Raw genomic sequence first — 22242 nt, forward strand, 5'->3', positions numbered from 1 at the left:
CTTCCAGTTCCACGTGGCTGAGGAGGCCTCAGAATCATGGTGGGAGGCAAAAGGCACTTCTTACATGGCGGCGGCAAGAGAAAATGAGGAGATGCAAAGGTGGAAACCCCTGATAAACCCACCAGATCTTGTGCAACTTATTCACTATCATGAGAATAGCACAGGAAAGACCGGCCCCCATGATTCAGTTACCTCCCTGCCAGGCCCCTCCCACAACATGTGGGAATTCTTGGAGACACAATTCAAATTGAGATTTGGGTGGGGGCACAGCCAAACTATGTGAGGCCTACAGCTTAACTGTAGACCTGTGTTGGAGTTTTCTGAAAGAATTCAAATTTTGTCAGACTCAGTTTGCAGACAGCAAAATTTGAGGAGTTGTTGTAGAGAGTGAAATAGACCACAGAATGTTATGCCAGAAGGAACCTCCTAAATTTGTCCAGTATGAAGTTCTTATTCTTTAGATGAGGAATTTGCCCTTAGGTTCAGCCACTAGAAAGTGGCAGACCTGTGGCCAGAATCCAGGTCCCGGGACATCCAGATCTTTCCTCAGCTCATTTTTTACGTGGTCACCTATGCATCTGCCTGTATTTTATTGCAATAAGGGGATGGTACATCTGGTACATGAAAGCGCCAGAAACAGGCAAGCATTTCCTTGCTAGGCCTAAGCTTTTGAAAAGCAAGAGAGAGAGGGAGAGAAGCAGATGTTGAGGAAATAGCCTGAGTGCATTGGTGGCCTCTGAAACATCTGGATCAATCCAAGCCATCTTTTGCTTCCAACATTGGAAGTCCTACGTAGGTCCTAGCAAGAAGATGGCTTGCGATCCAGCCGTTTCACATATGGGGCCAAGAGGGCAGACCCCAAGGGTTGCAGCTCTCAGCAGCAGCCCTACCCAGGGACGGAGGTTGCTATAGAAACAATATGGGGGCGGGGGAAGAAGCAGAGAGTCATCCAGGTGGAGGGGAGGGGCACGTTTGAAATGAGAGGTTTCTCGATGAAACGGACATCCTGCAGGTTCTGCTGGGGTTTCATGGAAGGCTGATGGCTTTGTCATTTCCCATCAAGCTGGGCTGTAGCATGGGGTATGATGCCTCCTAGGAAAGAAAGACATCTGACTGAGTAGTGTGATGACGCCCTCAGCCCAGTGCAGTGCAGTGAACTGCCTACATGCTTGTATGATTGTATGATACATACACAATTGTGATTGCCTGTGTGTGTGTACGTATCAGTGTGTGACTGTGTGTGATTACCAGTGGAGTTGTGTGTGTGTGCTTGTGTGGTTTTGTGTGTAAGATTCAGTGTGATTGTGAGTGTGGGTGTGTGATTGTGGTTGTGAATATGTGTGTGGTTTTATGTGCAGTTGTATGGTCGTGTGTATAGTTGTGAATGTATGTGATGGATTGGTTATGTGTGCTTGTGAGTATGGTTGTGTGTGGTTGTGTTTTGTGCATGGTTGTGTGTGTGGTTGTGTGTGATTGTGTCTGGTTGTGAGTGCGTGTGTGTGGTTTTGTGTGCAGTTGTATGCCTGTATGTGTGGTTGTGTGTGAATATATGCGATCAGTTGTGTGTGATTGTGAGTGTGGCTGTGTGATTGTGTGGTTGTGTGTATGTGAGAGTGTGATCTCCTCTGATGCTGCCATGAGGTGATGGGATTTTTCACCTGTAGGAGAGCCATACAGAAAAAGGCCACATGCAGAAGACTGAGCCTGGGGAACCATCTCCAGCACACAGAGAACAAGGAGGCCATCAGGCCTGGTGCTCTCAAGCCCCCAGTCCCAGTTGGCCATGTGTGTCCCTCAAAGACCTTTCTCTACCCTCAATACCTGCAGCAGGGATGGTCATAACAAAAGCTCATTGTGAGGATGACTCCTCAGGGGAGTGTGTTGAGTTGGGGGTAAAGGTGGGGACACGCTCTCCCTGCTTCTGTGTTTCCTCCAGTTGTGTTTCTAGGGTGGGCCTGATGTGGGTACAGCAGTGGAGGGGCAGGTGCCCAAGAAGAGGCCATGTTTCCAGTGTGCCAAAAGCTGCAGGGCCCGACAGGATCCATGTCCAGGAGCAGATGTGAGGGTTCCTCAGGCCTCACTGTTTCTGCACAGACGAATGGAGCAGAAGGCCGTATCAGGAAGCCCTTCTAGGATAGAAGCCCTTTCCTGGGAACCTCTGGGTAGTTTGCACCTTTCCTGGTGAGCGATAGAGTCCCCAGTGGGTAAGGAGGGCCTGACTGGCCGAGAGGCCCCTTTGCTCTATGGGAACTGCCCTGCCCCAGTGAGAGGGGCCCTGGAGGGGTCAGTGCCTGGAGCTGGACGAAGGCTCTGGGGAGGTGGCCGGGCGGCAGCGTGAAGTGCTGCGAACAGGAAGATGTGAGCTTCACGAGCAGAGAGAGGATCATCACACAGCATCTCATGTCCTAGGCTCAAGATCTACCTTTTCCTCCTACAGCTTTGATCTCAACACCTGCAGTCAAAAGATGACGACCCCTGCTTGAGCCTTTCCCCGTGAGGTGGGGAGGAACGATGCCTGGGAAGCCCGGTACTGAAATGTGATGGGGGAAGCCAGCGGAGAGAAGCGAAGGGTGGGTGGGTGCTGGGAGGTAAGAGAAAGGGTATTTTTCCAGCAGCAGACTGACTGGAGAGGAAGTGAGGAGGGGCACAGGTTGGGGAAGCATCAGAAGAGGAGATGAGTGGGGACCACAGCACCCTTCAGGGCTCTGCTTCAGTGATGATGCCAAAGAAGGAGTTCCAGTGAGGTGTGGAGGAGAGGAGAGAAAATCCCAAAATAACTCTGGGAACTTTCCAGGGACACTTCAAGCCGGAGTGTAGGGAAACTCAGCCCTGAGACTTGCCAGAACTGTTCCCGGTAGGTGGTGGGGATGAGGGCTCGGTGCCAAGCAGGTCTCACCGCACTTGGCCACTCATAAGAGACCTCTTCCTGCTGGGCTTCTGGGTGGCCGGTTGGTCAAAGAGGACCAAAGGGAAGCGGAAGCAGTGCTGTGATAGTTCCTCAGGCCATATGTTTCGATGCACAGCTTTGCTGTTCTGATTTTACGTTGTTCAAAGGGTCCTTCCACAGTTAAACAGGCCTAGATGTCACACTGGCCTGTGGTGTTGGGCCTTTTGAGGCACTTCCTCATGCATCACATCTCATCCCTGGTGAAGCATAGCACCTGCTTGTGGTGTCCCCTTGGGCAAGTTCTTGAACACCTTTTGTGCCTGTGTTTCCTCTTACGAAAAGCAGGGCTCCTAAGATCAACTCATGAAGGGTATACTGTTTGCATGGAATCAGCAAGCATTCGTGAAGCACTTAGGACATTGTCAGCATTCAGTAAAATTAACTACTTCATGGATCTTTGTACAACCCTTTTAACCATGAAGTCATCTTAGTGGTCAACAAGTAAGACAACCAAGATTCAATGAGTTTAAATACATTTCCGAGATCAATAAGCAATGCACAGCAAGAGGGGGAGCAAAGCTGATGGAAACAAATCACAACGTGTGCTGGAGAGCCCCTGAAATGGGGGGAGAAGGGCCCGAGTTCAGGTTGCAATGTCTGGATCCCCTCACAGGCTGCTGCACAGCAGGCTGGATTGACTGATAAAGCCCGCTTGGGATGACATGCTGAACTGCTCTGACAAGAGATTCAAACATGCATCAAGAAATTGGAAGTTTCTTTCTCTCTTTTGTAACAGCCTTTGAGTTTGATGTTGCGGGTGGCTCTGCCATTCCCTAAGCTCGGAACCCAGAATATTTTCTTTGTGGTCCAAGCTGGACCACAACAGTCTGTGCTCAGCCCTCAGGGCATGACAGAGAGTGGAGGAGGCAGGCCCACCCTGCCCCGAGCCTCCACCTGCGTGTGGCACCATCACGTCTGCTTATGTCTCGGAGCGGAGGCCAACTGCTAGGGAAGCTGGGAGATGGGGTGGACTGTCCAGCCGTGGGCCAGGCTCCGATTTTATTACCACAGAGAAAGGGAAAAGGCATTATTGGTGGGCAGTTAGTCTTCACTGTTAAAGTCAGTGCCTCTGAACACCAGATGGCCGTGCACACCCTTCTTACAAACAGGACACCTGCCACCCTGACCCAAGGCAAACAACCCCACCAAACCTCATCAGCTATGAGGACCTCACAAAACAGCTCATTTTACTGAATGCTGATAGTGTACTAAGTGCTTTATAAATCGTTGCTTATTCAATGCAAACCATATACCGCTAATGAGGTTGACCTTACCTAGGTCAGGATCCCTGGATCCTAAGCAGTTCTCCTCTCATGAGATCTGGATTCCCGATCCAGAGGTTGAAAAAGAAAAGTAAGCGATCTCAGCCTTCCCCCCACCATGAGCCCTCATCCGTCTCCCCAAGACTTCCCCACACCGTATGCAATGGTGGAGCGGAGCTGGACAATTCACAAAAACATTTTCCATTGAGAAAAGGGAAGGAGGGCCACAGAGCTGGGCCACAGCAATGATGGGCTTCTGCTGGGTAGACATTGCCTCGAGAGTGGAGGAGGTTTCTGATTGAGGCCCTGGTTCTGCTCTCTGGGAAGCATACCCTTGTTTATGGCCATGATACACCGTGACCACTGTATTCATCCTTGGGATCTCCCTGTGTGTCCTCTGTGACTGCACCTGAGTGGGCGTTGGTGAGCGTGCCCTTTGGAGTCTGAGAACTTGGTTACTTGCTTGTTTTTTGGATGTGATAAGGGCTGCGGTGGCTTTAGGCATAGAACAGTCACAGATTTTTTCAGGCCCGGTCCAGTCTTTCTTTGGCAAGAAATTCCCACAGGTAACTTATTGCGCTTCTGGTCTACTTGCTTCCTGTCAGTTCCATGTTCCAACAACTGCACTTAGTATTCTTTCTTAGACATCACTCTTAAGTCTTCTTTATCCTTTGCTTCTTTGACCTATTGCCATCTCCTTTATTTTCATGGTGACTTGTCTGAAGTCCATCCAAAACCAGCCATAGGAGTTGGTGGAAAGGGAAGGCAACATACTTAAGTTGATCTTTGCCTAAAGGATGCCTCTGAAGGAAGACTTTGAAGAAAGTAGTGTATCTCCTGATGTTCCGAATATGGAAGCAGATGGCATTTCAAGCCCTGTTTCCCCCAACCTCCCAGTGGAAAAAATTTATTTATTCTATATCTCTTTGCAAAATAACCTTTAAGATGGTGCCATATATTTAGTACTCTGTTGTCTGTACCAGAGAGTCTAAGCTGCTCCACTCAAGAGATCTCCAAATGCAGTGGCTCTATTGAGATAACTATTGCACACAACTGTCTGCGTTTCAGGTTGACAGTGAGCTCTGCTCCGTGCATTAGTTTGGGGAGGTAGGTTTCTTCCATATTGTTTCTCTGACTTCATTAAGTCATTGTCCATGTCTGCATAGCCAAAGCTGGGTTCCAGTGTCAATTCTCCAGCTTATCAGAAGAGGAAAGTTAAGAGGAAGGAAGCAGGTCCGTCATCTTTCAGGTTTCAGCCCAGACGTGGCTCACAGTACTTACTCATCTTTCTTAGTTGAGCTCTTAGGCACATAGCCACACCTAACAGCAAGGGAGGCTGGGGAATGTAGTGTGTGTCTGGCCACCTGTGTGTCAGGCTATCGTTCTCCTACCATGGAAGATGGGGAGAATGGATTGGGATGGACATTGAGCATTCTGCGTCATTCATGCTGTTTGCCTAAAGTCTGTGCTCCCGTGAAGTTTACCTTGACTTGAGGTAAACAGATATTCCAATTCATAGTATAACTTCACATAATGGTACATGCCATGGAGAAAAGTAATGTGAGTAAAGGGATATTGAATAACAAAAATTGCTACTTAGATAGGATTAGAGGATCCTTAGAAATGCCAGCCCAGCCTTTCATTTTACAGATGAGACTGTTTAAGGTAGGATAACTAAGAAGTGTTAGCATCAACAAGCAAATGAAAGGAGTGTACTGGAAAAAGGGCAGTTTCTTCCAGTGCCTCCAAATAATACAGCGGAGTTTGATGTCTGAGCTTTTATCCTGATGGTCTGACTTTGGTGGGGTAAGGAAGTGGGCACTGGGGAGCTCGATGCCCAGGTCACTAAAATCTATCATGGAAGGGCAGGGTGAGGGGGCCTTTAGAAATCCTGTCCCAATCTCTGATTTTAGAGATGAGAAACCTACAGTCCAGAGGGACAGACCATTTGCCCTGAATTTCACTTAGTGTTTTGACTTTTTCACAATTTCTATTCAGGAGGGTGGGCATGTAACAGGCAGAAATGTCTGGGTGGAGAAGGCACAGCTAAAGAAGCGAACTGCCAGAATTCCATCAGGGTGATCCCACCTCCCCAAACACATAAACATCTGCCTCTGCCCAGCTCCGAACCTCATATGTGCACAGGAATGCGGCAAATTGACTTCTCCTGGAAATGGCAGGAGCACGATTTTCTCCCTTCTACATCCAAGGATACCAAGGGAGCTTTCTCTTTTCCCCTCTGCCGAAGGCTACAATACCTCAGACTTCCCAGTACAACTTCCAGAGTGCTTTATTAAATAACTCACTAAACACCCCAGATACTGTGATCGGCTCCGTTCGCTAAGCCCCCCCTCATTTCACAAGCTGATCCAAAAAGCAATCAAGTTTGTCCAGCATGATTTGTTCTTTAATAAAGAAACTCTGCGATCTCACAGCTGATCTTTGCCCAGGGCTCAGGCTGCAGCCAATACTTGAGTTCTGTTGGGTAAGTATCCACAGGGGAATCTCTCCATGCTCGGTGGCTGCGATGCAGGCAACAGCTCTAAAGAAAATGCTTTGTTATGTAAAGGGAAGAACAGGCAACCTTTCAGAGTCAGACTGGAAGGCACAGTGACAAATTAGTTCAGTAAACCTGTAGGCTATTTGTTTCATACTTTCACCAGATACTAAACTTCCAAAGATTGGGCACTGCCAGTGGAGCACAAATTATCCCCGTGGCTTTCTAAATTTTTTTTGAGACAGGGTCTTGCTCTGTCACCCAGGCTGGAATGCAGTAGCACTATTCTAGCTCACTGCAGCCCCAAACTCTTAGGCTCAAGCAATCCTCCTCCCTCAGCCTCCCAAGTAGCTGGGACTACAGGTGCATGCCACCATGCTTAGCCAATTTTAAAAATCATTTTAGAGATGGGGTCTTGCTATGCTGCCCAGGCTAGTCTTGAACTCCTAGGCTCCAAGGATCCTTCTGCCTCAGCCTCCCAAGTAACTGGGATGACAGGCTGAAGCCAACACACCCCAGTCCACATGAAGCAAGTGTTTGCTGGCAGAGGTTATACAGAACTGGCCTTTATCCTTTAGGGAGAATGAGTGACTAGTTGGGTCTAATTGCAACTTGTTTTCTGTAATAATGTCAGTCAATGAATTTGATTGTTTCTCATGTGGATCCTGTATCTATTCTGTAGGTGATCCATCTTATCAGTGGCCAATCTGTTGTGTTTCTTCTTTTGGAGGCAGGAAGATAACCTGAGAACCTGGATTGGGTCATTCCCTGCTTTTCCTTTTTTGTTCTCTTACTTTCTGATGCTTCAGTGTTTTAACTTGTGATGTTAGATTTTTACCCTCTTGTGAGTGATAACTGAATTCTGTTCAGTGGCCATACTCTAAGGCATCATCAGTAATTTACAGAGTGGTTTGTCAATAACTTTAGCTCTTTATTAAATCAAGTAGATAGATGTTCCCTATGCAAGCATTTGCTCTGCCCTGCCTTTGTGTGATAACTTTGGCAGCTCACTTTAGAGAAAGTGCTTGTTTCTCTTTTAAGGTTCTTCCTGTATGGAGAGATTTCTGTGGTTTATCTTGATTTTGGATTTCCTTTCCCCATTTTCAAACCTGGAATAGAAGTGTCAAGAAAAAGGATTTAGTCATTCATTCACTCACATATTGAGGCATTGTCCTCAGCTGCATGGCCAAAGCTGGGCTTCAGCATGAGTACCTCCAGCACCTTTCAGGCCTCAGCCCAGAAGTGGCTCACGGTACTTATTCACCTTTCTTAGGTGAGATCCTAGGCTCATGGCCACATCTGACAGCAAGGGAGGCTGGGAAAGGGAGTGTGTCTGGCTAGCCATGTGTGTCAGGCTGCAGTTCTCATACCATAGAAGATGGGGAGAATGGATTGGGATGGACAGTCTCCATTATGCACTTTATTTTTATGCTGTCTTGACTTGAGGAGGTAAACAAATATTCAAATTCATAATAACATTGTGTGCCAGGCACTGTTTTAGGGTTGAGACTACCAGAATGAGCAAAATCTGTTTACATGTGTGTCATAATACTGCTGTCAACTCAAGGCTGTTGACAGTCAGTAGATAACTGAGTGCCTTGTATAACTTCACATAATGGCAAACAGTATGAAGGGAAATAATGCAGGTGAGGGGATATAAGATGATCAAAATTGCTGCTCAGGGTGGTCAAGAAACAACAAAGTCAGAGAATGCAAAGCCCTGAGACTGGCCTGCAGTTGAGTTGTTTGAGAAACATCAAGGAGTCCTCAATGGCTGGAACAGAAGGAGCATGAGGAGACGGAAGAAATGGGGTCACTAGAGCCCATTATGAAAGACCTCGGGGGCCGGAGGAAAGCTCTAGACTTTATTCTAAATGAGATAGGAAGCTCTTAGAGGGTTAGGGGCAAGGAAGAGACATGATCATAGTTACGCTTTAAAAAGATCACCTCTGGGCCAGGCACGGTGGCTCACACCTGTAATCCCAGCACTTTGGGAGGCTGAGGTGGGCGGATCACAAGGTCAGGAGTTCGAGACCAATCTGACCAACATGGTGAAACCTGGTCTTTACTAAAAATACAAAAATTAGGCTGGGCACGGTGGCTCACACCTGTAATCCCAGCACTTTCGGGGGCTGAGGCAGGCGTATCACGAGGTCAGGAGATGGAGACCATCCTGGCTAACGTGGTGAAATCCCGTCTCTACTAAAAATAGAAAAAATTAGCCGGATGTGGTGGCAGGCGCCTGTGTTCCCAGCTACTCAGGAGGCTAAGGCAGGAGAATGGTGTGAACCCAGGAGGCAGAGCTTGCAGTGAGCCGAGATCGCGCCACTGTCCTCCAGCCTGGGTGACAGAGCGAGACTCCGTCTCAAAAAAAAAAAAAAAAAAATTAGTCGGGCATGGTGGTATGCACCTGTAATTCCAGCTACTTAGGAGGCTGAAGCAGGAGAATTGCTTGAACCTGGGAGGCGGAGGTTGCAGTGAGCCGAGATCGCACCACTGCACCCTAGCCTGGGAGGCAGAGCAAGACTTTGTCTGGGAAAAAAAAAAAAAAAAAAAGATCACCTCTGGCTACTGTGTGGACAGGAAACTAAGTATTTTCTTTGGAATCTTTGCATTTATGGAGGTGAGGTTTTCTTGTTTGTTATTATATAATGTGGCAGGTCTTGGAGTCATGGCTATACTAGTAAAATGCATTGTAAAACGTTTTACAAATCTGTTGTAACACAGTACTAGTCCAATGAATTGGAATGCTTACCTCTTTTTTCCTAAACAGCAATAAGACATTCCTTGAAGCTTCAAAACCTCTTTTGTGGGGGAACAAAGTTGGGAAATTCTTTCATAATCAACAGTGTTTTACGGTTTTTAAAATTATACTTTAAAAAATAGCACACCCATTTTATTGGCATTTTCATATAACTACTCTGATGAATTTTAATCTCTGCATTGTTAATGACGTCTTCATATTGATAGAGATAGCTAGCTAGATATTTAGATTTTTTTTTCTTTTTTCTTTTCTTTTTTTTTCTTTTTTCTTTTGAGACAGGGTCTCACTCTGTTGCCCAGGCTGGAGTGCGGTGGGGTGATCTTGGCTCACTGCAAGCTCCGTCTGCCGAGTTCAAGCAACTCTTGTGCATCAGCCTCCCGAGTAGCTGGGATTACAAGTACACGCCACCACGCCTGGCTAATTTTTGTATTTTTAGTAGAAATGGGGTTTTGCCATGTTGGAACAGGCTGGTCTCGAACTCCTGATCTCATGATTCGCCCACCTCGGCCTCCCAAAATGCTGAGATTACAGGTGTGAGCCACCACACCAGCTGATATTTTTTCTTTTGTTGATGAAATATGTCAGAAATTGTAACGCTTTACTTTTTTTTTTTCCACAGAACTGAGTTTAGGACTTATTTATTACTTACAGTTTTTGATGTTTTCTAAATGTATTAATTGCCACTTTTATCCATTAATCCTTTTCTCTTCATTTCCCTAAGTTTTATTATCTAATATACTGTGTTGAGAGCTTAATTAATTATCATGTTTTTTAATTACTAAATTATAAAAAGCTATGAATTTCCTTCTTATTACAACCCTTTCCACATTTTGTAATTTTTGCTATGTATTATTCTCATTGTTTGTTATGGTTTTTAATTAGTCAATTTGATTGCCGCTTTAATACAAAAGTCACTTAAGGTTGTATTTTTCTGAAAATAATATCTGTTTCTTTGAAAATGCACGTCATCTATAAATGAATAGAATAAAAAGCAAAATGTACCACCCACCTCCTTTTTCACTCCTAGATCAATGATTCCTTTGTTGTCCAAAGGGATCACTACCTTTAAGAGAAATCATCCAAATAAACCTTGTCCAAACACATAGAAAACAATATAAGCATATATGGTTTTGTCAAAATGAAGTAATATCAGAGGTGTCCTCACAATTTTTTTATTCAGCAATAAGCTATGGCAGTATCCACAGTTCTATTTCATTCTTTTTAAATGGCCATTTTATAATATGGAATGAATGTATCAAATCATTCTCCTACCAGTGAGGGTATAGGCATCCAGGTTGCCACTTTTTTTTAAAAAAAATGTATATTCTCCTTGTGCACTTGTGCAAAATTTGTATAGAATGCTAGATCAAAATCATTCCCATTTTTTCTTTTTATAGGTAAAGGCATTAATGTGCTTATAAGCTCTGTCAAACAAAAAAACAAAAACCACCATTTGATTTGTACCATTTGCCAGTTTCCCTGGTGTAAAAATTCCCACCATGGGCAATTTCAAGCTACCAACTCCTCTAAAAACTATTCTTGAATATTTAACTACAGACCCTTGTAAGCCAGTTCAAATCAATTCTATCTGATCATAGCACACCACTTTAAAAAGTCAAACTGCCTCCAAAATGATTGGGTTAGTATATACTCATGCAGTATCTGATAGTGCACTTCTCTCTATAACTTCCATAACCCTGAATATTAAGAATTTTTCTATTTTTCCAATCTGAGAGAGTTTTAAAAATTGTATTTCACTGTTATTTAGTTTGCTTTTCTTTTCATGTGTTTAATACCACTTATATTTCTTCTATGAATAGTTTATTCATATTATTTTTCTCCCCCCCCCTTTTTAAATTCAACAATATTTTGAATCCCTTCTACATACTGTGAATTCCTCTAGCTGCTAAGGATAGAAAAGTGAACAAGATGGATTATTTTCCCTGTCCTAGTAAAGGTATTCTAGGGACATGATATCCAGAAATAAGTAGTCAGACAGACACAATTATTGCAAGTTGGAAACAAACTATGAAGGTGGGAACTGTATGTGGAAGCTAAACTAGAAATTAAAAGGGGCATCTCTTTTAATTGTGACCTTTTGGGAAGTCCTCTCTGGGGAGGTGGCATTTAAGCAGGAATTTGAAGGCTGTGGAGGAGTCAGCCAGGTCAACAGGGTGAGCTGAGAACTGGGAAATTGAGGTGGTGTTGCCAAGCCTTCCAAACAGCAGCAACAATGTCTGCTATCTTCCTGAGAACTCAGGGAGATTAGGGAAGACCAGCAAGTCCAGAGCCTGGTGATGCTGGAGGAGAGATGAGGAAGATGAAGACGGAGAGAGAGAGAAGGACCAGAGCTGGATGGCCGGCCCCTGAAGGTTTTTAGGTAGAGAATGATGTAATGCTATTGAAAATAAAGATATACTAAAGTCTTTTACAACTGTGCATAGAATAGACTGTAGAGAGGCAAAAGAGGTATCTGGAAGTCAGTGAAACTAGAGAGTGGGTTGTGATAATTTCAGTGAACAGCTCAGAGAGTCCCAAACTGAACTCTTTGCGCTGCTGTAACTGACAACCCTGTGGACCAAACTGACAGACTGTTCTGTTGTTTCTTTATTGGTCTTTAGGGGTATTTTAGAAAATAGATACATTCTGGTTACTATATAGAGTTGCAAATATTTTTCCACAGTTGGTTATAACCTATTTCATGATTCGAAGTATTAACATTTTAAATTTTCATGAAGTTGGATTTGTTCATTTTTTCCTTTATTGGTGCCGAGTAATTTATTTTTGTCATATTAGGAAGAGCTTCCCCTCTGCAAATTTATAAAATATGCTTGCATGTTTTTTTTTATTTCAATGTCTATATTGGGAGAAAAAACCCTTAGATTTTAAAATGAATCTGTAAATTACTTTGGTCTATAAATAAGGTAGGAAACTAAGTTTTTTATATATGTATGTGTGCGTGAACATATATATGTTATATATGTTCAGTGTGTACCTTTACATCATTCCGTACTGTTTTGTTTTGTTTTGCTTTTTTGTTTGTTTTTTGAGACGGAGTCTCACTCTTGTTGCCCAGGCTTGAGTGCAGTGGTGCAGTCTCGGCTCACTGCAACCTCTGCCTCCTGGGCTCAAGGGATTCTCCTGCCTCAGCCTCCCAAGTAGCTGGGATTACAGCTGCCCACTACCACGCCTGGCTAATTGTTTTTGTATTTTTAATAGAGATGGGGTTTCACCATATTGGCCAGGCTGGTCTCGAAATCCTGACCTCAGGTGATCCACCTGCCTCAGCCTCCCAAAGTGCTGGGACTATAGGGGCGTGCCAGCGCACCTGGCCCTTGCTCATTTTTTTTAATTGGAGCTCTATAATCCATTTTGATGTCTGGAAGTGTAAATCACACCTCATCAGATTCTTTCACAAAATATTTCTGGTTGTTCATGTGCATCCACTTTTCTTTATGACTTCTAGAATCAGTTTGTTCAAGTTTTATTTTTAAATAAATCAATGATATTTTAAGGGGACATGAATGGAATTCACAGCTTAATGTGGGGTAAATTGACATTTTAAACATCTTGAGTTTTTGTATCCAGAAGTATGTCTTTTCAGTTATTCATACTTTCCTTCTTGTCCCTTTGGCAAAATTTTCAGTTTTCAATCCTCCTCTTGTGTTTATTACAAGGCATTTTATCATTTTTCTTATTAAATAAATGGAGTTATTTTTCATTGGATTTTGCCAGTATGTGGGAAAGTTATTGATTTTTGTGTGTTTTTCTGTAACTTTATTGAATTTTCTTACTAGTTTTAATAGTGGTTCAGTTGACTGCCTTGGATTTTATAAGTAAACTATCATACCACCTACAAAAAAATGACAGCTATGCCTCTTGTATTTCAATATTTATTTCTCCTACTCTTTTTTTCTTATTACATTGATTCCGACCTCTTTAAAAAAAGAGAAATATAGTGGTAACAGGCACCCCTTATAGAAATGTCTTTTGGGACTCATCACTAAGTTAATCTTTACAGGTTACCAAAAAATGGCTTTTTACTGAAAAGTGACTTTTCAGATTACAAAACTGACATTTTAAAAAATGATTTAAAAAAATAACTTATTCTGCACTTTGATCATACGATAGTTCTTTTTTTAACGTCATGAATTATATAACGTATTTTGATTTTCCATTCTTGAACTTTCCCTGAATTCCTAGAATTATTTCACCTTGGCCTTGATGCTTTATTGTATTACTACACTGAGAATTTGTTTGCCAACATTTTATTCAGATTTTTCCCCATCAAAATTTGGTTTGGTTTAGGTATGAGAGCCAAACATAGAGTTCTGAGATTTCCCGTATATTTGTTACAAGACATTTTATCATCTAGACTTAAAAAACACTGAATTTTTTGTTAACCATTTTTTATGCTCTGAAGTGGTTTAAATGACAAAAGTGATATGCGTTATTTAAAAGTGGTATCAAACTCCATCATCAGATGATCTGGTGCATTTTGAGTAAAGTAGCTCTTTGCCTGCCTGCTCATTATCTTCATTGCTACTGACCCATTAATTTTCATTATATCCTGAGCTAACTTTGTCTAGTTTATCTAATGTTTGGAATTTATTGATATAAAGTTGAACATAGAGTTTAAAAAAAAATTAGTTGTAAAGTTTTCACAGTAACTCTTGTTACTTTTGCTGTGCCATTCCTGATGTTGTGTGCGCTCATGTGAGTTTACTTTCTTTAGCTAAGACCAGTTTTCCCAGTGTTTCAGTAAACAAGGTTTGGATGTGATTTTCAGGTCTTTTTTTTTTCTTGTATTCAATGGGAATCTCCTTGCATTTCTATTAGTTCCATCCTTCTCTCTGTCGCTCCTTTTTTTTTTTTTTTTTTGAGACGGAGTCTTGCTCTGTTGCCCAGGCTGGAATGCAGTGGTGCGTTCTTGGCTCACTGCAACCTCTGCCTCCTGGGTTCAAGTGATTCTCCTGCTTCAGCCTCCCAAGTAATGGGGATTACAGGTGCATGTCACCATGCCTCTGGCTAATTTTTTATATTTTTTAGGAGAGATGGGGTTTCACCGTGTAAGCCAGGATGGTCTAGATCTCCTAACCGAGTGATCCACCCACTTCGGCCTCCCAAAGTGCGTGAGTCACCACACTTGGCCCATCCTTCTCTTTTATGTAGGCTTAACTTAGTGTTCATTCTTATTTTCTCACAAATGCAGATAAGGTGGTAACTTTTTCTTTGAGTTAGACTTTGGCCACGTCACCTAGACTTTGAAATATAGCAGGATTTTGTTTTATTATTTCTTAAATGATGTATAATTTTAGCTCAATGTCCTTTTTTACATAAAAATTACTTAGAAGAGTTTTTATGTTTACATTAGAAAATATTCCAGACAATTATTATTTTGGCCGTTACTCACTAACATGTATTTTAATTTGAGAATGAGCTCTTGTTACCATTTCTACATTGAGAGGCTTATTGATATCTTTTTTCTGGCTTAATGACTGATTTTTCTAAATGTTTTATAGATGTTTGGAAAATACATATTTTACGTTTATATGGCTACCTGTTTTGTGTATAATTTATATATCTTATTTATTATTTGGCTTTATATTTTAAAAACCTTAGTGAATTAGTTATGTCTTTTGTCATAATTGTAGTTTTGCCAGACTCTCTTTTATTTTCTTGAATTTTGCTTTAAATGTTTCTCTATTGTATTTTATTTTTATTCAAAAAAATTTATGATTGCTTACTTTGGTTTATCGTTTTTACCAAAATGTAGTATTTGTTTTTATCTGTTTTGATGCTTTTTTTTTTTTGCCTTGTATTGTCTGTTACCTAATATTTATAGTCCTGATTTCTTATTGATCATAAACATATAGTTTATCTTTGTTCAGTACTTTTTCTGCTTTTCTGTATCATTTTATTTATATATATATACCTAAATACACACATGTATATTTAGTGGTTGGTTGGTTGTTTTTACTTCTTAGGAATTCTTTTAAAATAATTGAATTGCATTTCACAATCGCAGTTTAAATAATTATTTAGATTTTGTTTTGTTAGACTTTGTTTTTGTTTTGCTTGCTTACTTGGGTGCCTGTCTGTCTGCGTGTTTTTCTTCCTTTCTTCCCTCCCTCCTTTCTTTACTACTTTTGCTTTTATTTTTGTTTCTATTTTGGTAGAGTCATCTTTCCTTTTTAAAAACAGATTGAATATTTGGTTGGTAAATTCTAGGAGTGTTTATATTTCTGAAAAAATTCTTTATTATTCTAGGTATAATTATTTTAATTCTTTTTGTTAACTTTTTTATTAGAGCAAAATTTTAGACAAATACAGATATATGGAGATTGGTAAGGTAAACCCTTTGTACTTATGCCTCAGCCATTCTTGGCTTATCTGACCTGTCCCTGCCACTCACTCCACCTGGATTATTACACTTCTGCATTGGATTATTTTGCAGCAAATCACAGACATCATATAATTTCATCCATAAATAGTAAATTTTTTATGTATTTCTGAAAGACAAAAAGACAAAGGCACTTTTTGAAAATATAACCACAGTGCTATTATCACAAGAAAAAAATGGAGCATTAATTCTTTAGCACGTTGAAATTAGATTCAAATTATCTGAACTTCAACACTTCAAAATCATTGTTCCATTGTTTTATGACACCTAGTTTTGCAGCTGGGAAGTATAATACTAATCTCTCCTTGTAACTGCCTTTAGTCTTGCTTTTTGGAAACTGGCAATATTTGCTTTTTCTACTTGGGATTTACATATTTCATTTATTTCCTTGTCTTGTGAGCTCCCACCTCACTAGGCCTCTTTTAGCTTCTTCATGTACCAAGCCACAGGGCCTTTGTACAAGCTGTTCCCTCTTCTTAGAATGCTGTCTTCACATGTACCATCCGCCACACCCTAGGAGGCCCTTTCAATGTGAACCTGACCACTGCTTCCCTGACTTGCTGCCTGGGCACCCTCCTGGCTTGCCCTGCTATAACGCCATTTACTGGTTCCTGGTTGCTCTTATCAGAACGGCAGAAGTGCATTTTATGTATGTACATATGTGTTTGGGTATAATATCTATTTTTCCTACTACCGTAAGCTCTATGAGAGCAGGGACTGTGTCTGCTTTTGTATTTCATTGCATATGCAGTACCTACCATCGTCCTTTGCATTCGATAAATGTCTATTAAATGCTTGAATTTTTGGAGGAATAAATGACGAATATCTTCATAAGGTATTCAGTGTCTTCATTATGTAAGTGATTTTGGATTTTTTTTCATTCCGTCCTTTTCTTTCTCTGCTCCTAGAATTCTCATTAGAAGGATATTCGATTTTGCTCAAACTATCTGCAGTGGCTTTTAACTTTTCTCTCTCAATTTGGATCTGTTATCCTTTTGGCTAGAGTCTATTAATTTGTACTTCAACCTGATCTATTCTAGTATCCAACTCTTCACTGGTTTTTGTCTTTATTATATTTTATTTTCTAAGACCTGTATTATTATTATTATTTCTTCTTCTTCTTCTTCTTCTTCTTCTTCTTCTTCTTCTTCTTCTTCTTCTTCTTCTTCTTCTTCTTCCTCTTCCTCTTCCTCTTCCTCTTCCTCTTCCTCTTCCTCTTCTTCTTCTTCCTCTTCTTCTTCTTTTCCTTGAGATGGAGCCTCACTCTGTTGCCCAGGCTGGAGTGTAATGGCATGATCTTGCTCACTGCAACCTCCACCTCCCAGGTTCAATCGATTCTCCTGCCTCAGCCTCCCAAGTAGCTGGGATTACAGACATGTGCCACCATACCTGGCTAATTTTTGTATTTTTAGTGGAGATGGGGTTTCACCATGTTGGCCAGGCTAGTCTCGAACTCCTGACCTCAGGTGATGCACCTGCCTCTGCCTCCCAAAGTGCTGAGATTATGGCTGTAAGTCACCACACCTGGACTGTATTTCTTATTAATAAGAGTGTATGGTTGTGTCTGGTATAATAATCTCTCAAAGGTCTCTGAAAAAACTAATTTTACTTGTTTTAAAGTTGTTTTCTGTTTCTTGAGTTCACTCTACTTTCAGGGATTCTTTAGTTGGTTCCCTCTGATACATCTTTTTCATGCTGCTGTTCTCCTTGAAGAGTTGCAAATGTGGATTGCTTTACTTTTAAAATTAGTACTCTAACCATCTAAATAAGTCATATTTGACTAGCTTTCTTTTACAAATTGAAGGAAAATGATAACATAATAGCTTTATGATTATTCAGATTCTTCTATTTCCCCCTTTTTGAGGATATAAACACTATTCAAAATGTATCCAGTTCCTTAAAGTGTTTAGCTAACATGAAGTGAGAACTACGTTGCTAGTCATTGGAGATAGACATGAGGAGGTTTCTGTTCTTTTTCTTATCAATTCGGTTAAGTAACGTGGAAAGTACGTGTAAAAAGGTCACAGTACTGCAGTGTTAAAACAATTATGACAGCAGATTGCTTAAAAAGAAAACTAGAAGACAAGAATTTGGAAAAGTTCTAAAGCATTTGAAAGAGAAAATCAGTGGCTGTTTCTTTTTTGTGTCCCTAGGGTTCTGAAATATAGTAAATACTTCATGTTTAATACATGAACTGGCATTCAGGGAATGAGGAAATTAATGTAGGCTGTTGGAGCAGAAGTCTTCTGTTTCTTAAGTAAATATTTTCAATGATTTATGTGGACATAGTGAAGAAAACTATTCTGAACCTTAGTTGTATCTCGACTCTTTTGGGTATATTGGTATAACTCTTTGATGCTTAACATCAAGTGACAAATAAGCTGTTTCAGAGAAATTGGGAAGTAATAGGTCTTAATTCCCCAGTCTGTAATTCCCTGGTGTTTGTGCATGGGGGTTGGGGCTGGTATAAGAGAGAGAGAAGAGGCTGGGTGCGGTGGCTCACATCTGTAATCCCAGCACTTTAGGAGGCTGAGGCGGGCGGATCACGAGGTCAGGAGTTTGAGACCAGCCTGGCTAACATGGTGAAATCCTGTCTCGACTAAAAATACAAAAATTAGCTGGGCGTGGTGGTGGGCACCTGTAATCCCAGCTACTCAGGAGGTTGAGGCAGGAGAATTGTTTGAACTCGGGAGGTGGAGGTTGGAGTGAGCCGAAATTGTGCCATTGCACTCCAGCCTAGGCAACAAGAGCAAAACTCCATCAAAAAAAAAAAAAAAAGAGAGAGAGAGAAAAAGAAAATGAAAGAAAGAAAGAAACCAAGGAGGAAGAGGAGCAGCAGCAGCAGGAGCAAAACATAGGCAACTAAAGGGACATCTGTGAGAAGCACTCATTTTTAGAACCCCCATCCTCTTCTTTTGTGTGACATAATAATGCCTTCAGGAGGCAGAGAACTCATATATGAGTGTGACATACCTTGTTCTCCAAAGAATCAAAATTTTGTGAAAATGTATCATCTGAGTATAATGCAGGGTGGGAAATGTGATGCCAGACAGATCATATATAGATGTAGATTCAAGAAAATGCTCTTTCATGTCTGTATGAAACTTAGAAATTTGGATTGCTGTTTTAAAACACTAAATACCTACTTAATATCACATGAACAAAGTGGCGTATATTTTTCTCACCAAATAAGAGGGATGAAGTATTTATGAAGCAGCTCAGTGATATACTAGCCAGCATCCTTGTCATTGTATTGGCCTTGATCCTCATGTCACAAGATATCTACGATAGTGCCATGTATCACTTTTATAGTCAAGGTAGGGTTAATGGAGATATAGGATTTTAGCTATATGTATCATATGTATCAGGAAAGCTAATGCAGTGTTGGGAAATTTCTGTTCACATCTCTACCCCAGAACTAGATTATATGGCCACTCTTAGCTGCAAAAGAGGCTAGTACAGTGAATGGTTAACATTTCCATCTTCTTTAGGAAAGGCAGGCAAACAAGAAAAGCAATGAGAATGAATTCTGGATTGGCAACCAACAATATTGGTCAGGGATTTGAGATTTTGCATGGTAGATTATTTGCATCCTTCTACTGGCAGCTTGTCTGTGACTTTATTTTTAAAAAGCAGCAATTTACAAAAGCATATAGATAGGTCTTGTTTTTGTAGCTAGTCTCACAATCCTTGCCTTTTAATTGCACTGTTTTACTCAACTTGTATCTAATGTAATTATTTATATAGTTGAATTTAAATCTACTATCTTGTTATTTGTTTTCTAGCTGGTCCCTCGGTTTTTTGTTTCTTTGTTGATCCTTTTTAGGCTAATCAAGTTTTTGCTTCTGTTGTTGTTTTGTTCTTTGCTTGGATTCCATTTCTTCTATAACAAGCTTGTCCAACCTGTGACCCACAGGCTGCATGAAGCCCAGGACGGCTTTGAATGCGGTCCAACACAAATTCTTAAACTCTCTTAAAACATTGAGAGTTTTTTGTGATTTTTTTTTTCCAGCTCATCAGCTATTGTTAGTGTTAGTGTATTTTATGTGTGGCTCAAGACAATTCTTCTTCTTCCATTGCAGCCCAGAAAAGCCAAAAGATTGGACACCCCTCTTCTATAGGCTTTTAAAGTAATTTAAAACTTAAGTTGTTTAAATTCAAACAACTCTTTTTGTGGTTGCTCTAGGGATTATGTCTCTTTAATTTATCAGTATCTACCATTACTATGAGTTAACATTATTTTCATGTACAATGTAAAGTTTTTTCAGCAATATTATCCTTCTTATATCGCTTCCATCCTTTGTCTATTGATGACATAAGTTTTACTCTTACGTATGTTCTAAGCCCCACTCCACATTGTTTCACCTTTTTTTCAATCAATTAAAGAATGTAAAAAAAGAAAGAAAACCAGTTTTTTGTATTTATCTATGTATTTACCACTTCCAGGACTTGTTTTCCTCACCTAGATATTCAGGTTTCCCCTTGGCTTCATTTCCATTTAGTAGAAAGAAATTTCTTTACAATTTCTTACAGAGTGAATCTGCTGGTGATAGATTCTCTTAACTTGTATTTATCTGAAAACATCTCTTTTGCCTTGCCCTTAATTTTTAAATGTTATCTATATCTTTGAGTTCCTATGATTTTTCTCTTAAAATAATCTTAACTTAGAACAGTATGAGATTTACAGAAAAGTTGTGAAGGACATGCTGAGTACTTGAGATACTGGCATACAATTCCTTTTTAGTTATACTAGAATCAAAAACCTAACTTGTATTAATTAATTTGCAAAAAATCATTCTTTTCTTAGGGGTACTAATTCAGTATATTTGATCCATGTTGGAGAATTTCTTGTATGCACACATGGGTTGATCTGAATGTGAAATGCTGGATTTCTATTTGAGTGCATTTATCAAGTATCTTCAGGCTCCTACAAAAGAAATGTGGAACTACATTCATTCTTTAAAGGCTGCGTTGAGTGGGAGATGGAAGAGTGGGTGTCAGTAGGGTGCTTATTTGAGAAGAAAATTTTGAGATTTTTCTTTAGAATTTAAGGGTTCCCTAAGGTTTGAAGTTCGAGAGAAAGAAAGAGTTAAACTAGGGGAAGAAAGGAGTGATTCACTGACATTAGTTTCTTGAAAAATTCTTTTCGGGTCAGGTTAACTAGTCTTCCCATCCTATGCCCACAGGACCAAATGTTTCACAAGTCCTTCAGCAAGCAAGTTCACAAAAGAACGTGGAATTCCATTCTGTTCCTTAATCTATCACTGAGAACAGGGTGAGTTCTTTAAATCTCACATCGTTCTAATTTTATCTAAACTTCATTAGCTTGTCTTAAAATAATTCCCAAACCAAAGAATAATAGAAAGCTGGCTCTCATCTCATCCAACTTCCTTTATGATACAAATAAGGAACCTGAGACAAAGAGAAAGGATTGTTCAAGGTCACCGTCCTCATAACAATCAGATACATATAATAATAATAACATGGGCCGGGCGCGGTGGCTCATGCCTGTAATCCCAGCACTTTGGGAGGCCGAGGCGGGTGGATCACCTGACGTTGGGAGTTCAAGACCAGCCTGACCAACGTGGAGAAACCCCGTCTCTACTAAAGATACAAAATTAGCTGGACATGGTGGTGCATGCCTGTAATCCCAGCTACTCGGGAGGCTGAGGCAGGAGAATCGCTTGAACCTGGAAGGCAGAGGTTGCAGTGAGCCGAGATCGCGCCATTGCACTCCAGCCTGGGCAACAGAGCGAGACTCTGTCTCATAAACGAATAAATAAAATAATAACAATACATGATACATGATACTTCGTGGTCGAGCTGGGACTTCAACCTGTAGGCTTTGCTCTCCCGGTCCAGGCTGTAGCACGCCAATGACCCCTTTCCTTCCCTTATGCTACAGGGACCTCAGCATGGGTGTAGTCCCCTCATCCACAGTCTCAGCTGTACTTGAGCCTCTTTTGCTTTTGTAAACAGCTTTATTGAGATATAATTTACATATGATACAAAGCACTTATGTTTCATTTACTTTTTGCTGCAGCTTGAAATCTGGATCCCAGATCTCAAAATGTCAAATGCAGAAGGAGGGCTATAACAAATAAAATGATTGAGGGAGCCCTTGACATCTCAGCGTGTACACCCAGCAGTATATGCACCCCTATTTCATGGAAGTGATAACCCAAGAAGGCCCACATTTCTAAGTTTCTGGCCCTGAATCTCTTGGGAATATTTCCCGTCCATCTGCAGCTCTTCTCAGCTTTGGTGCCGGGTTTTCATCTTATCAAAGATTCATGCAAGTGTGTCAGACTGGCACATGTAGGCTGTCGAATCTGATGCCCATACACAAGGGAAGACTTTCCAATCCTT

The 22242-nt window shown here is 41.1% G+C and overlaps 1 protein-coding gene and 1 long non-coding RNA gene across 6 annotated transcripts in view; both read left to right on the forward strand.

Moving 5' to 3' along the window:
- The window catches only part of LOC105473556 (shisa family member 6), a 333829-nt gene that overhangs the window by 61441 nt on the left and 250146 nt on the right, over window positions 1–22242 (forward strand). The gene's annotated exons all lie outside the window — the stretch shown is intronic.
- Window positions 974–21148, forward strand: LOC139359442 (uncharacterized). Its single transcript, XR_011615385.1, has 3 exons — window positions 974–2181; window positions 2438–2527; window positions 21060–21148. It is a non-coding gene; the product is annotated as an uncharacterized lncRNA (long non-coding RNA).

The sequence above is a fragment of the Macaca nemestrina genome, chromosome 17 (assembly GCF_043159975.1).
Source record: "Macaca nemestrina isolate mMacNem1 chromosome 17, mMacNem.hap1, whole genome shotgun sequence".
NCBI lineage: Eukaryota > Metazoa > Chordata > Mammalia > Primates > Cercopithecidae > Macaca > Macaca nemestrina.